A 12,395-nucleotide genomic window follows, 5' to 3' on the forward strand; every position below is an offset into this window, starting at 1 on the left:
ACACAAATCAACATGATGAGGAAATAGACAGAAGGTCAGTGAGGCTGGAAGGCAGTGTGAGGAGAAGACACGGGCTGAAAGGAAGGCACAGGCAGGTCAGGCTCGAGCACTAGGCGTCTGAAGATTCAGCCACACGCGTCAGCTCGAACCGCATAATTTGCGAGGCCTGTTGCAAAACGAAAATTTGGAACTCCTTGTTAAAAAAAAAAAAATAGAGGAAAATGCAGTTTAAAGTACTAAATTATAACCCATTTGGCTTTCCCCTCCGTCTCTTTCAAGCTGTCACGGCATTTTTATTTGCTGCTTAATGTTTAACTCCCTCTGACATGAGGAGGCTTGCGTGGGCAAGCACCATGCCGCGCCCACTGACATGGTGGGGGGTAAGCACCCAAGCCCTCACCTTCACGCATCCCTGACTGCCCTCTGGGTCTGAAATGCCGGGACTTCTCTGACTTGGAAAATTTGTTAATATTATCATTCTCAACGGTAAAGTCAGGTTGTGGAGAAGTTAATGCCTTGACTAGGCAAACACGAAATAAAAGTACTTGAAACATAGTCATCAAGGTAAAATACACCTACAGGAATCATGTAGCGTAGCCCCCTGCTTACAGAAAATACTTCATAAATCCTGGATTTAAAGAGAGAACTGACGAACCTCTTCACATCCTGCTATTTCTTTTCCCCCTTTGACTAAATTCCTAGTTAAATTCCAAGATTTCTGTTCAAGCCAGCATTTTCTCATTCAACGTTTATTGAGTACCCACCATGTGCCAGGCACATACCTGAATACATTAACTCCAAAAGTGAAATGCAAACCATGCTATAACTAAAATGTAGCTTTTTATACAGTACGGTGTTTTTATGCTAAGAGTTCTATATTCTCCACTAAACTGAACTTTTAAATTTAGCACGTTTTAATGTCCCAAGCACTGCTCCATCTTATTTAACACCTCAAAGTCTAAGACAGAGGTATTTTTACTCTACATTTATAAATGAGGCAAGCAAAGAGCAGAGCTCTTCAGTAATTGAGGAAGCTACACAATAGGAGACTGAGCTTTCAACTTAGGGTTGTCTCACTGTAAAGATAGCGTTTTTCCTATAAATCATCCACTCTCCATTCTTCCTGTCTTCCAGCGAGTCACCATGCCTCTTATGTCCTCACCTTCAGAAGTACTCAACAATTCAGCAATTCTGAAATACCCACTTAAAAAAAAAAAAAAGCCTATCTTGTTTGTATTTAGTTTTAGAAGAGCTGTACTTCAAATTGTTTGAAATACCTACAAGAAATTTTGAATGCACTTGCATATAGTATTAGCTATATAATGTAAATGTAAGTGCCTCACTGAAGTAGTCAAAATCAAGCATAGGATTAGGTTCTTCAAAGAGACAAGGTTGTAACTTAACATTATTTACTACCTTTTTTGCTAGGATCACATCCTCCAAATACTCCTAACAGTTGTACATATGTGTTCAAAGAGAGGTCTATAGATCAAGGCAGTGATTTTCTAAATACTAAAGTCTCAGAGCACTCCCAGGGATCTGTTGATTAACCCAGTAGGATATTAATTATGAACACATCTGCCATTCTTACTTTTTGTTCTTTATCTTTAAATAGGAGTGGAGTAATTCAGACCTGTGTGTATGATTAGGTGCAGCTAGCAATGCATGATGAGCTAGATTTAGATACATTTACAAAGCAGCAGATAAAATGAAACAGTTTACTAGAAAACATAACTTGTACTGAGATTAAAAGTCTAAAGTAAGAAAAAGTTGTTTTTAAAAAGCTTAACCTTAAATGAAACAGCATATGAGGTGAGTGAATGTGAAAAAAATAGATAGCTTTATTGTTTCTCAAGAACAGGAGTATTTATAGTTCTTCTACTTTGTGACTCATCACTGTGCCATAAAATATTTGGGGTATTACTCATAACTACAAAAAAGACAGGCTAGAATAGTTTGATGTTAGGGTAAAAGATGAGGTGAACAAGCTGGCACTCTATATGTGACATTTATTCAAAAAATGGACAATTTCTATAATTTTTGGCTACTTTTCTTTCTTTGTAAGAATGAGTATATTATTTAAAACAAGTGATCATCCATGTGCCTCACATCTAAAATTATAAAAACAGGCAAAATGGAAATAAGGCATAGGAAGTACCAGAAATGTAGCAGATTATAATTAATCCCCCTTATATTTATTGAGCTAGGTAAATTTATGATTATCATGCAGGCATGCTTTGAGGATTAGAGAAGTTAGTCTAATGGCAGCATTTCCTTCAACCATTCCTTCTTTGCAGCTAAGATGAACACCAGGAGGAAATAGACATAACAACAAAGACGAAGAAAGAGGAGGAAGCATTGCTAATGGATGAGAAGATTGAGATGATACAAATCCTCTAACTCAAACAGCACGTTTTTATAGATATGATTAGTAGTTTTAAGCAGTAACTCAGTAGAAAACAGTTCATCTTATAGCATTTTCCCATCCTTTTCATTAAGTAGTATGCTAAAATAAAGTTAACCTTCCATAACAATAAGTTTTTCTTAAAGAAAATGCTGATTGATTATCAGTTGCTCTAAATCATTTCAAGAATACAGAAAAAAGCATTTCAAAATGCTACTCATTTTCCAGGAATACAGTATTATATTCCCTCTCAAGAAAAATATACAAGTTTTGTTCATTAACTTTTGCTTATAAGCACCACTGCATTTGGTCAACTAGATTTCTAGAATTTTACCATTAAGATTTTCACTTTCAAGAGAGATTGTAATTGGCCAAGTTTTTGTACTTTTTATTTCTTCTAAATAATGGAGAAGGCTCCTTTTTATGGTGAAAAAGAAAAATACTGGGAAAAACTTATTCTGAAATATTGTTAGGGGGCTTCTGTGGATTTGGAATTGTGTTAAAGTCACATACTGCTAAGTCACTTCAGTCGTGTCCGACTCTGTGTGACCACATAGATGGCAGCCATCAGGCTCCCCCATCCCTGGGATTCTCCAGGCAAGAACACCAGAGTTGGTTGCAGTCTCTATATCAAAATACATAAAATAAATATAGCTGGGTTGGTTTCTTCCATGATTATAAACTAACACCGGATACTGGCTTTATCTTCTAGAATATCAACCCTGAAGAAGGTAAAAGGTTCTGTCAATTGATCTAAAAACTACTGAACAATTCTTGAGTAACTGAAGGTGGGAGGTTCTGGAGTATGTCTATATGTGTTGGAGGTAGGGCTCTCATCCTTGACACTCTTGACATCTTGAGTCAGATAATCCTTTGCTGTGTGAAGCTGCCCTCTGTATTATATGTTTAGCATACATACAATACCACTGCCTCCACTCACTAAGCATCACTAACCCTAGCGCCCCCTTTCCCTAGACATAAAACTAAAAAAAAAAAACAACAAACAAAAAACCTGCATCCAGACCCAGACAGTATTCCATTGGAAGGCACTGCGAACCCTGGATGCAGATGATTTCAACCCATTATCTCTCCCAAAACTTATATCAAGACACATGTATAGCCTCTAATTCATTACAAGGCAAACATTTTGAGTTAATAAAGTGATTCACTGCAAAGATCAAATTAAGGATATGGTCTTTTAATTCAAGTCTAATAGCCTCCAGGTTGCCACTATAAAATTGAGAGAGTAAAAAGTATTAGGAGCAAAGACATACAGCAGATTAAAAGACAGTATGTAAAAAGAAGAATTTGGGGTGGGCTTCTGGAACATGAAACTTACTAGAAACAGACTTGAAACCTATTAAGTTTGTAAAGCTACTGCATTGCCAAAGAAACTACATTACTGGTTGAAAATTTGTCTGCTGAAGACTTAAAAACAACTCTGCCTCTTAGTCTTCCAAGAGCAAGAAATGGGCTGAGAATAAGGTGCTAAAGTTAAAGAGGGCACATTCCTCAGCATCTACTTCACAGGGGACCCTTGAGAATAACAAACAAAGGAATAGAGGAGAATCATGATCTAATTAAGGAAATTTCCACCCATTCCATGCCCAACCCTCCACCCCCTCATGGTAGGGGCTTCACCTTATCTGTGCAGCAGGATTTCACAATTGGTTTGAAGGCAGGACTGCTGGATTATTTCCAATCCTTCCCATTTCCTAATATTGCATTGTTGGCATTTGGGAGAGAGGACAGATAAAATTTGTCTTTAAGTTCATGGGACTTGAGGAAAAGTGAAGATACCATTAGACTTAATTCAGAGGCTATCTTGAACCTAGAGTTCTTAGACTTTGAATTGTATGCAGTGATTGAACACATTTTAGATTATCTCTCTGGGGAGGGGTTGAATGTGTCCTTTGAGCGGGGTGAAAGGAGCAAGGTGATAATCTGTGACTGGAAGATTAGATTGTGACAAAACAATAACTTATCAAATACCCATATGGTCCTCTACATGGCCCAGCCTCCTTTACAGTTAAATGAAAACTATTTGACTAGTTCTGGCCTCCAAAGGGTTATAAGCAGAAGTGACATGAATTACTTACAGGGTGAGACAGTTTAGAGCACAATGCCTCCTCTAAATCTCTCTTTTTCCCTTTGATGACTCTTTTGGAAGCCATACGTTGAGATGGTGGAGGCACAAAATTAAGTGAACCTGAATTTCCAAGTTGTTCTTGGGGCAAGAACCTCTGCTGCCCTTCACCAGGCTTTGTTGTGGTAAGCTACTGAGACTAATAGGTGTATTTGTTACTGCAGCATGGGCTAGCCTATCCTTCCTAACACAGTTTCCTAACCAAGAGTTCCGCCATCATCTCAAACACTGACAGAGGTAGAAAATAGCTCTACAAAAAAAAAAAAAAAAAAAAAAAAGTTAGCTACAAAAAAGCTGACTTCTAGTGAGCATATTTTTAGGGTTTCATTTGGTAATCATTACACAGTACATTGCAAAGACAGGAAAGAGAAACAGATCCTGGAGTAAAGATTTTAATAGGACCTCATACTTGTTCCCCTCTGTGAAAAGTGCTACAGCATGTATGTTCCCTTTTGGTAATATACATATAGCAGGTAAAATATACATTCAGTCTTTTATGTAGTAATTTGAGTCCATAAGCTCCTTCCACCTCTGACCATGATGTTACATTTTATGCAATCAACAAAGAACTTCCATTCCTCAACCAGAAGCCTTTAACGTTGTGCTGTATTTTAACAGGCATCTTGGTTTTTACTAATGGGACTGATATTTGGGGTCTTGGGTTGAAGATAAACTTTCATGCCAAATTATTAAGAACTTTACACTTCCACATTTTCCAAATCCTTTGTCCCTCCACTACCAATTGTCATAGCTCACAAAATCTGTTATCTAGGTTATGCAATGAAAAAAAAATTTTTTTAACTGCTCCAGCAACAATAGAGAAATAACAAAAGGATGTTTAAGTATAATTGAGTTGTAAATATATTTTCATAAGTATATAGGTATACATGTGTGTATATGTATGTGTGTATGTATGTGTGTATACATATATATTACCCACAAAAATCACTTTATTATTTTCTCGAATGGGTTTTTGTTCAGAAAAGAAAATGCACAGTCGATGACTTAGCCACTTTCAGGGTAGCTACCCGTGGCCATCCTGCTGTCCTTTGAAATTCAACATATTCAAACTTCTCCCTCTACTATTTATCCTCATAATGTTTCTGATGATCTGAACTAGCAACCTTTCTCGCATTCACCCATGTATGAAATTCAGAATAATTCTTTTTCCCTCCATCCTACAAACTATATGGTGCCAAGTACCTCAGTGACCTTCTGATCAAATCCTGTTTCTCCATTCACACTGCCTGTAGTCTCAATCAGTCCTTCAACCCTTCATCACCTTTTTCTGATCTTTTAAGGGCTGCTGAACCAATCTTCCTACATAGGGTCTTCTCTTACTCAACGCAGTCTTCACACTTCTATCAGATTAAATTTTTTAAAACCAAGATATAAATTATGCTATTTTCTTACTTGAAATCGATCCGATTTCCCCCAGTGCCACTCTACCTTATCTTTATCCTGTCACTTAAAAGTCTTCCTCACCGTAAGTCTAATTTTGTAACCACTTCTCTCCTATCTTTATCCTGCTGCTGCTGCTAAGTCGCATCAGTCGTGTCTGACTCTGTGCGACCCCACAGACGGCAGCCCACCAGGCTCCTCTGTCCCTGGGATTCTCCAGGCAAGAATACTGGAGTGGGTTGCCATTTCCTTCTCTAATGCATGCCTGCATGTATGCTAAGTTGCTTCAGTCCTTTATCCTACATTTCAGAAAATTGGATTTTTCATCATTGCTTGTGTTCTTCTAAACCAGGGCTTTTACCAATACCATTTCTTTTGATCAAAATATTCTATCTTCCCACTGACAGTCTACTTGTCCTGTAAACGTTCATCTCATTAGTTATATCTTCAGAAAAACCGTTCTCAATCCCACCAATTGGTACAGGGCCTCTTTTATGGCACTAATCAAAATGTCTTGTTATGGTACTAGTTAAAATCACTTTTGTTATGCCTTAGCATTATCTGAATTGCTACTGAACTATGAGTTATGTGATGGCAAAAGTGAATGTAAAAATATAACTTAAATAGGTGGAATAAATTGCTATATGGAAGTAGCATCATCAGTCTATTGTACTAAGTCATCTTTCTGTTTCAACTCTCTTCATTTCTTTCTTCTTCACCTTCACCATAGATATGTGGAAAGTTTCCTTCTTTTAGTACCACAATAGCACTCCAGTATTTTTATGCTGACAGCCTTACATAAGATGCCATTTAAGGAAGTTTTACTTCTGAGTCCTGGCTTTTTGGACTCTGAATATCAGTGCTCCAGGACTTCCCCACTATTGATCACTCAGTTCTTCTAGCATTATAACAGTATACTGCATCAACTCAGTTCATCCCAATTGGTAGCTCCAAAGAGAATGTATCATCATGAATATCTTATTAAATTTATCTAAGCAAAATTCCAGAGAGATTCAGATTCCCATCTCAGTTTCTGCATACATGCCAACCTTTGTAAATAGAATGACATATTGTCCATGTCAATAGAGATACAAAATGAACTCTCAAGGCGGATTATTCTCTCTGTGGTTTTTCTTTTCAAGACAAATTCACACCTACCTTGGCCACTAGCAGGTCAAATTATAGAACACTGATTTTAAGAAAATACCTGAGTCTAAGGAGGAGTGTGGACGCATCAGCGTGCCACTGTTTAAGAATGCCTTGACCTACATTCCAAAAATCTCCTATGAATGGGAACTGTTCCACTTCACACAAGAAATTGGATGCTACAGTCCATGGACCTCCTCTCCTCTCCAGTGATGTATCTACCACACCATTTTTTAAAAATCAATTGAATAAAGGGAAATATAACATACAGGTCCACACTCATAAACATATGACAATGAAATGCTCAATGAACACTTACTTCAAGGGAAGCCCAATAAAGGAAAGTGAATGAAGTGTCTCTATTAGTCCCATATCTCTTTTTCAGGTGACCAATTTTTCTAGTTTTCCCTGGACTGAGGGAATTCCCAGGAGAGGGGACTTGCAGCATTAAACCAAGAAAGTCCTTCCAAACTAGGATTCATTCCTTACCCTATCCTTCACAGATGTTAATATGATAACCTCAGCCCTTTTCAAATTCCCAAATATAGGTACTTATTCAAGAATTGATTTTGCCTTTTATTTCCATAAATTATGGAGGCCAGATATGATCTGTTCTTAAGAATTCCAGACATTCACATTTGATCTCAGCAGGTCTAAATCCCCTTTCCCAAAGTGTTTGAATTTCTGGGTCTCCAGCTATAAGACAGTCAGGGAAGTAGTCTTAAGGAGCCAGCTGCTCTCTGGTGGCTCAACTGTATTATCTGAAAGAGATTCCCTGCTTGCCTATCTTGAATTTTCTGTCCCTACTCAATCACAAAATGAGAGAAAAATTGTCATGGGGCAAGAAACTTTTCAAACCTCAAAGAGACTCTTCTCTTAGCTAAACCATTCCATTTATACATCTTGGCAGTAGTCATTAGCAGAGAGAAACCTAAAGAGACAACAAAAGAAAAATCTATGTCTTTTTCAAGAGCTTCTGAAGTGTTGAAAAGTGTTTCTATTTAAAAGCTTCTGACAATGATTGGCAGGATCTGAGAAAACCTCGAAAGATGAGCCCCACCCTCTGAGAATTATTATCAGGAGAACCGTAATTGGTGAACACCTATTCCGTTCTTACCACAGCTGAAAGATTGCAAACGAATTGCTACTTGGTGGTCCCTCTCAAACGCCACAGAAGGTGAACAAAGCACAGATCAATATAGAACACCCTGCAAAGGTTAGGGGCCTCAAAGAAGTGGAGACGTTCTAACGTTTTGAACTAAACTGACACAATAAAATTAAGAACAAACATGTATTGATTGAGTGATTACTAACTGGCCCATTAGGTCAGTGTCTTCCCAAGAATCTGACATTCAAAATCAAAAATAGGACAGGCCTAATTTTAAGTTTTGTGATTAGGGGATTTAATTTAAATGAGAAGAAGAACAGAGGTGTATATATCAACCCAATTTAGTATAGATAGAAATGGAAATTACAGAGTCAGTTCAGAATAGACATAATGAAGCCCATTTACATTTGATGTAATAGATGTTTAGAATATTAATGACCCACATGGCAAAATGACCTACTGACAGTTAAGGTATTTAAATACCAACTTTTGAACTTTGTATTTCTTAAGTAGCTACTCGATGATAAATATTAAACACCATGAAGGAGTTAAACCAAATTTTACCTATCAAGTAATTGAACTTAAGTCCTAAACCAATTAGGTTGTGATTTAATCAATAGTGCCTCGGAAATGGGTGCCCTGATCCCCTAATGAATTTCCCTGAAGGTTAATTCTAAGTACAGAAAGTTGATGGTCATCATCATTAGTACAGGGAGAGGGAAACAAAAACAAAAACAAAACAAAACAAAAAAATGGGCCTTTGACATCTGTCATTAAAAGCAGAATACAAATGCATAAATCATTTTCCTTTATCCATCTTTATGTAGTAATCAAGAAAGATGCCTTTAGAAGTCATTTGGTTTATCAACTAGGCAGTAGTGCATTTAATCCAAACTAAAAAAGAAATTACTTGGAAAAGAAAGGGACTCCAAGAAGGGGAATAGCAGACATATGCTCAAACTGTGAGATTTCAAATGATATGTCATAAGATGTAATATCTAATCACACATATAGAAGAGAACCATTTCTTTGTGGAAAAGAAAAACTAAAGATACTTAAGCATCAGATAAGTGCCTGGAGATACTACAAATGTTTTGCAAAGCCATGTAAAGCAATTAAGTCAAACTTAACTTCACGTCAGATTTTTCTATTCAAACAAGAATCCGCCAGGAAAGACTGATGTCTGTTAGATCTTGCCATTTTGTTAACAGGGGGTCACAAGTCCTACTTATTACCTGATTCTGAAAAATATTCAAGAACAGATTGAGAATCTTGGACCTAATGTCTGAGTGAGAACAATAAAAACAGCGTTCAGCTGCCATTACATAACTTCTCTCTTCATTATCGCACAGCAGATGATATTTATTTTTCTGTTTCATTTTCTGCTTTCTAACCTGAGCCACAGGCCAGATTCTCCTCCTCTGTAACTCTGCAGGGATGCTTTGGTTTGTACCTTTTGTGTAATTCTGCTTGGCATTCTAAATATGGCTCATTCTCCTGGGTTTCAATACATTTCTTGAATTTCACCTACAGACCTTAATGGAGTTGAGTGCCTTGGAATAACGGGTAGTTATCAGCAGGAGAAATCTAGAGATATTATGGGCTTGGACCAATAATAATTAAATTTCTATTTCATAAATTGGGGGGGAGGGAGAATCTTCTTTGAAGAATGGATTTCACAATTCTGCAATTCAAATTACAATGTATTGCTGTCGTATAGTGACTACTCCCTAAAGTAGTACAGTTACTGCACTTTTTGATAGCTTCAAAAATGGTTTATCAAAAATGGATTTCCAAAATCTAATCTTAGCAGTCTGAGATTTCTCAAAAACAAAGCTGGATTTCTTTATTGCCCAAATTACAACAACCCAGGCCTCTTGTCAAAGAAATATAATTCCTGAAATAAGGTCAAAACTAAATCCCTCCAGTCTTTGTTTAAAAAATATGTTTTTTATGTTCCAAGTGTTTCACACAATGTTTGCATGAGGTGGTCATGCACCCTGGAAGTGCCCGACAAACTTGATATAACCTTCAAGAGACAATCACTTACTCTGAACGTTTGTAATATTTCCGACCATTACTTTTTCCAGCTCTCTTTGATGATTCATGCTAAGGGTAGAGAACCGGAAGGGATATTTTCCTTCAGAGCCACAAAAATAACCAAGATGTACTTTTCTTTCAGCCATACATTTCAACATGCATAAACTCTCTGGCTGATATTTCTTGCCATTTGGTCCAACTATACTTCCTGAAGACACTGTATGAAAAGAACTAGTCTAATTTAAGAAGGAATCTGTCCCTGGTAAAACAATACATACAAAAATGAAAAAAGAAATCATTCAGTTTAGCCAACTTCCTTACAGCCTTGATCTTAGAATCTGGTTTTTAAATAGAAAACTTAAACAAAAGTCACTATACAAGTCATTTTGTTCTCAGTACAATTAGGATCGTTTTATGGAAAATAGAGTTTATTTAAATTAATTTTAAGGTCAGTGAAACTTACATAACCTAAATAGATCTCTTCTTCATGCATAGTCTCAAGTATACGTCATTTTCCTTCGTGATCAAAATGTTCATGTATAAGTTTATTTTCAGAGAGATTTACCATACTTTTTTCCAGGATTTATTAAAATGTGTATGACCTCCCCAAAATACAAAAAGGTAAAATATTCTGAAACAACTTAATTCAAAAAATACTTTTTAGGAAAAGACTAAAATCCACATACACATAAAGGATACAAAGTACATATTTACAGACTCACTACTGTGTTCAGATGGCAGTAGCTATTGAGGCACTTTGAGCCATGGAATCTGCTCAACTGAGACAGGTATCGTGATCAGAACTAAGAATTACAACACTAAACCTGCTGAAATTATCATAAACTATTACCACTTCTGAGTCTGGTTCAATGAAGCTATTATTTTTACTGGAAATGGAGATAAAACTTGAGGAGGAAAGCAGAATAAAAGTATTCAAAGTGGTAAATTTATTTATTTGTTTTTATTTATTTTCAATATTTTAATGGTATTATTTGTTAGGTATTTGCTATACCTGTGGGAAACACACATTTCCTACATGGAAAAACACAGCTAGAATTTTAGGTCATTGGTTTTCTTAAAGTGTGGTTTCTGGACCAGCAATTGCAGCATCTCCTGGGAACATGTTGGAAATGCCAATTCTCAGGCCCCACCTTGGCTCTATCAAATCAGAGAAACTCCAAGAGGACACTCAGCAAACTTTTCACAAGCCCTCCAGGTGATTCTGCTGCACATTCAAGTTTTAGAAACACTGTTCTAGATAATCATTTGTAGGGTGGAATGAATTCAAATATAGACAAAGCTACAAAATATTTTGCATCACCGACTCAAAGAACATGAGAAAACTCTGGGAGACAGTGAAGGACACAGAAGCCTGGTGTACCATAGTCCACGGGGTTGCAAAGAGTCAGACATAACTTAGCAACCGAACAACAACAAAATATTTTGTGATAATTTAAATAATGCATTTATATAGTGCTTCATCAGTTACAAAGTACTTTCAAATGCATTAATCGCACTTGATCTCTCAATATTATCATGATAGTAACTGTGAAGGTACTCATATTTTCATTTTGTAAGATTAAATTGAGTGTGAAAGAGGTTAAATAAGTTCACTTCACAATGCTATTTAATACAACTTAGTGAGAACCTAGATCTCAGGTAGTAAAACACGTATGCTGTTACTAAGACAGAGTTGATCAGAATTAATATAGATACTTTGTTTAACACTATCCACTGGCATCCAAACATGTTTTAAGCTCTAAAATTTTTTAATGAAGTAACATTCAAAAATGCTGTCTTAGAAAGGATTTAAAATAGATATTCAAATGAAGCTCTATCTCTGACCAAAATCAAATTAAATAAATTCTCAAAGTCCTGGTTGATGATTTTACAGATAAACAGAATACTCATTTATTTTTGCTACTGTTGAAAGGGAGAACAATCAAGCGTCCCAAATGGTCTCAATTCAGTTCAGTTCAGTCGCTCAGTCGTGTCCAACTCTTTGCAACCCCATGGACTGCAGCACACCAGGCCTCCCTGTCCATCACCAACTCCCAGAGATTATTCAAATTCACATCCACTGAATCGGTGATGCCATCCAACCATCTCATCCTCTGTCGTCCCCGTCTCCTCCCACCTTCAATCTTTCC

This window comes from Bubalus kerabau, chromosome 1 (genome assembly GCF_029407905.1).
Source record: "Bubalus kerabau isolate K-KA32 ecotype Philippines breed swamp buffalo chromosome 1, PCC_UOA_SB_1v2, whole genome shotgun sequence".
Taxonomy (NCBI): domain Eukaryota; kingdom Metazoa; phylum Chordata; class Mammalia; order Artiodactyla; family Bovidae; genus Bubalus; species Bubalus kerabau.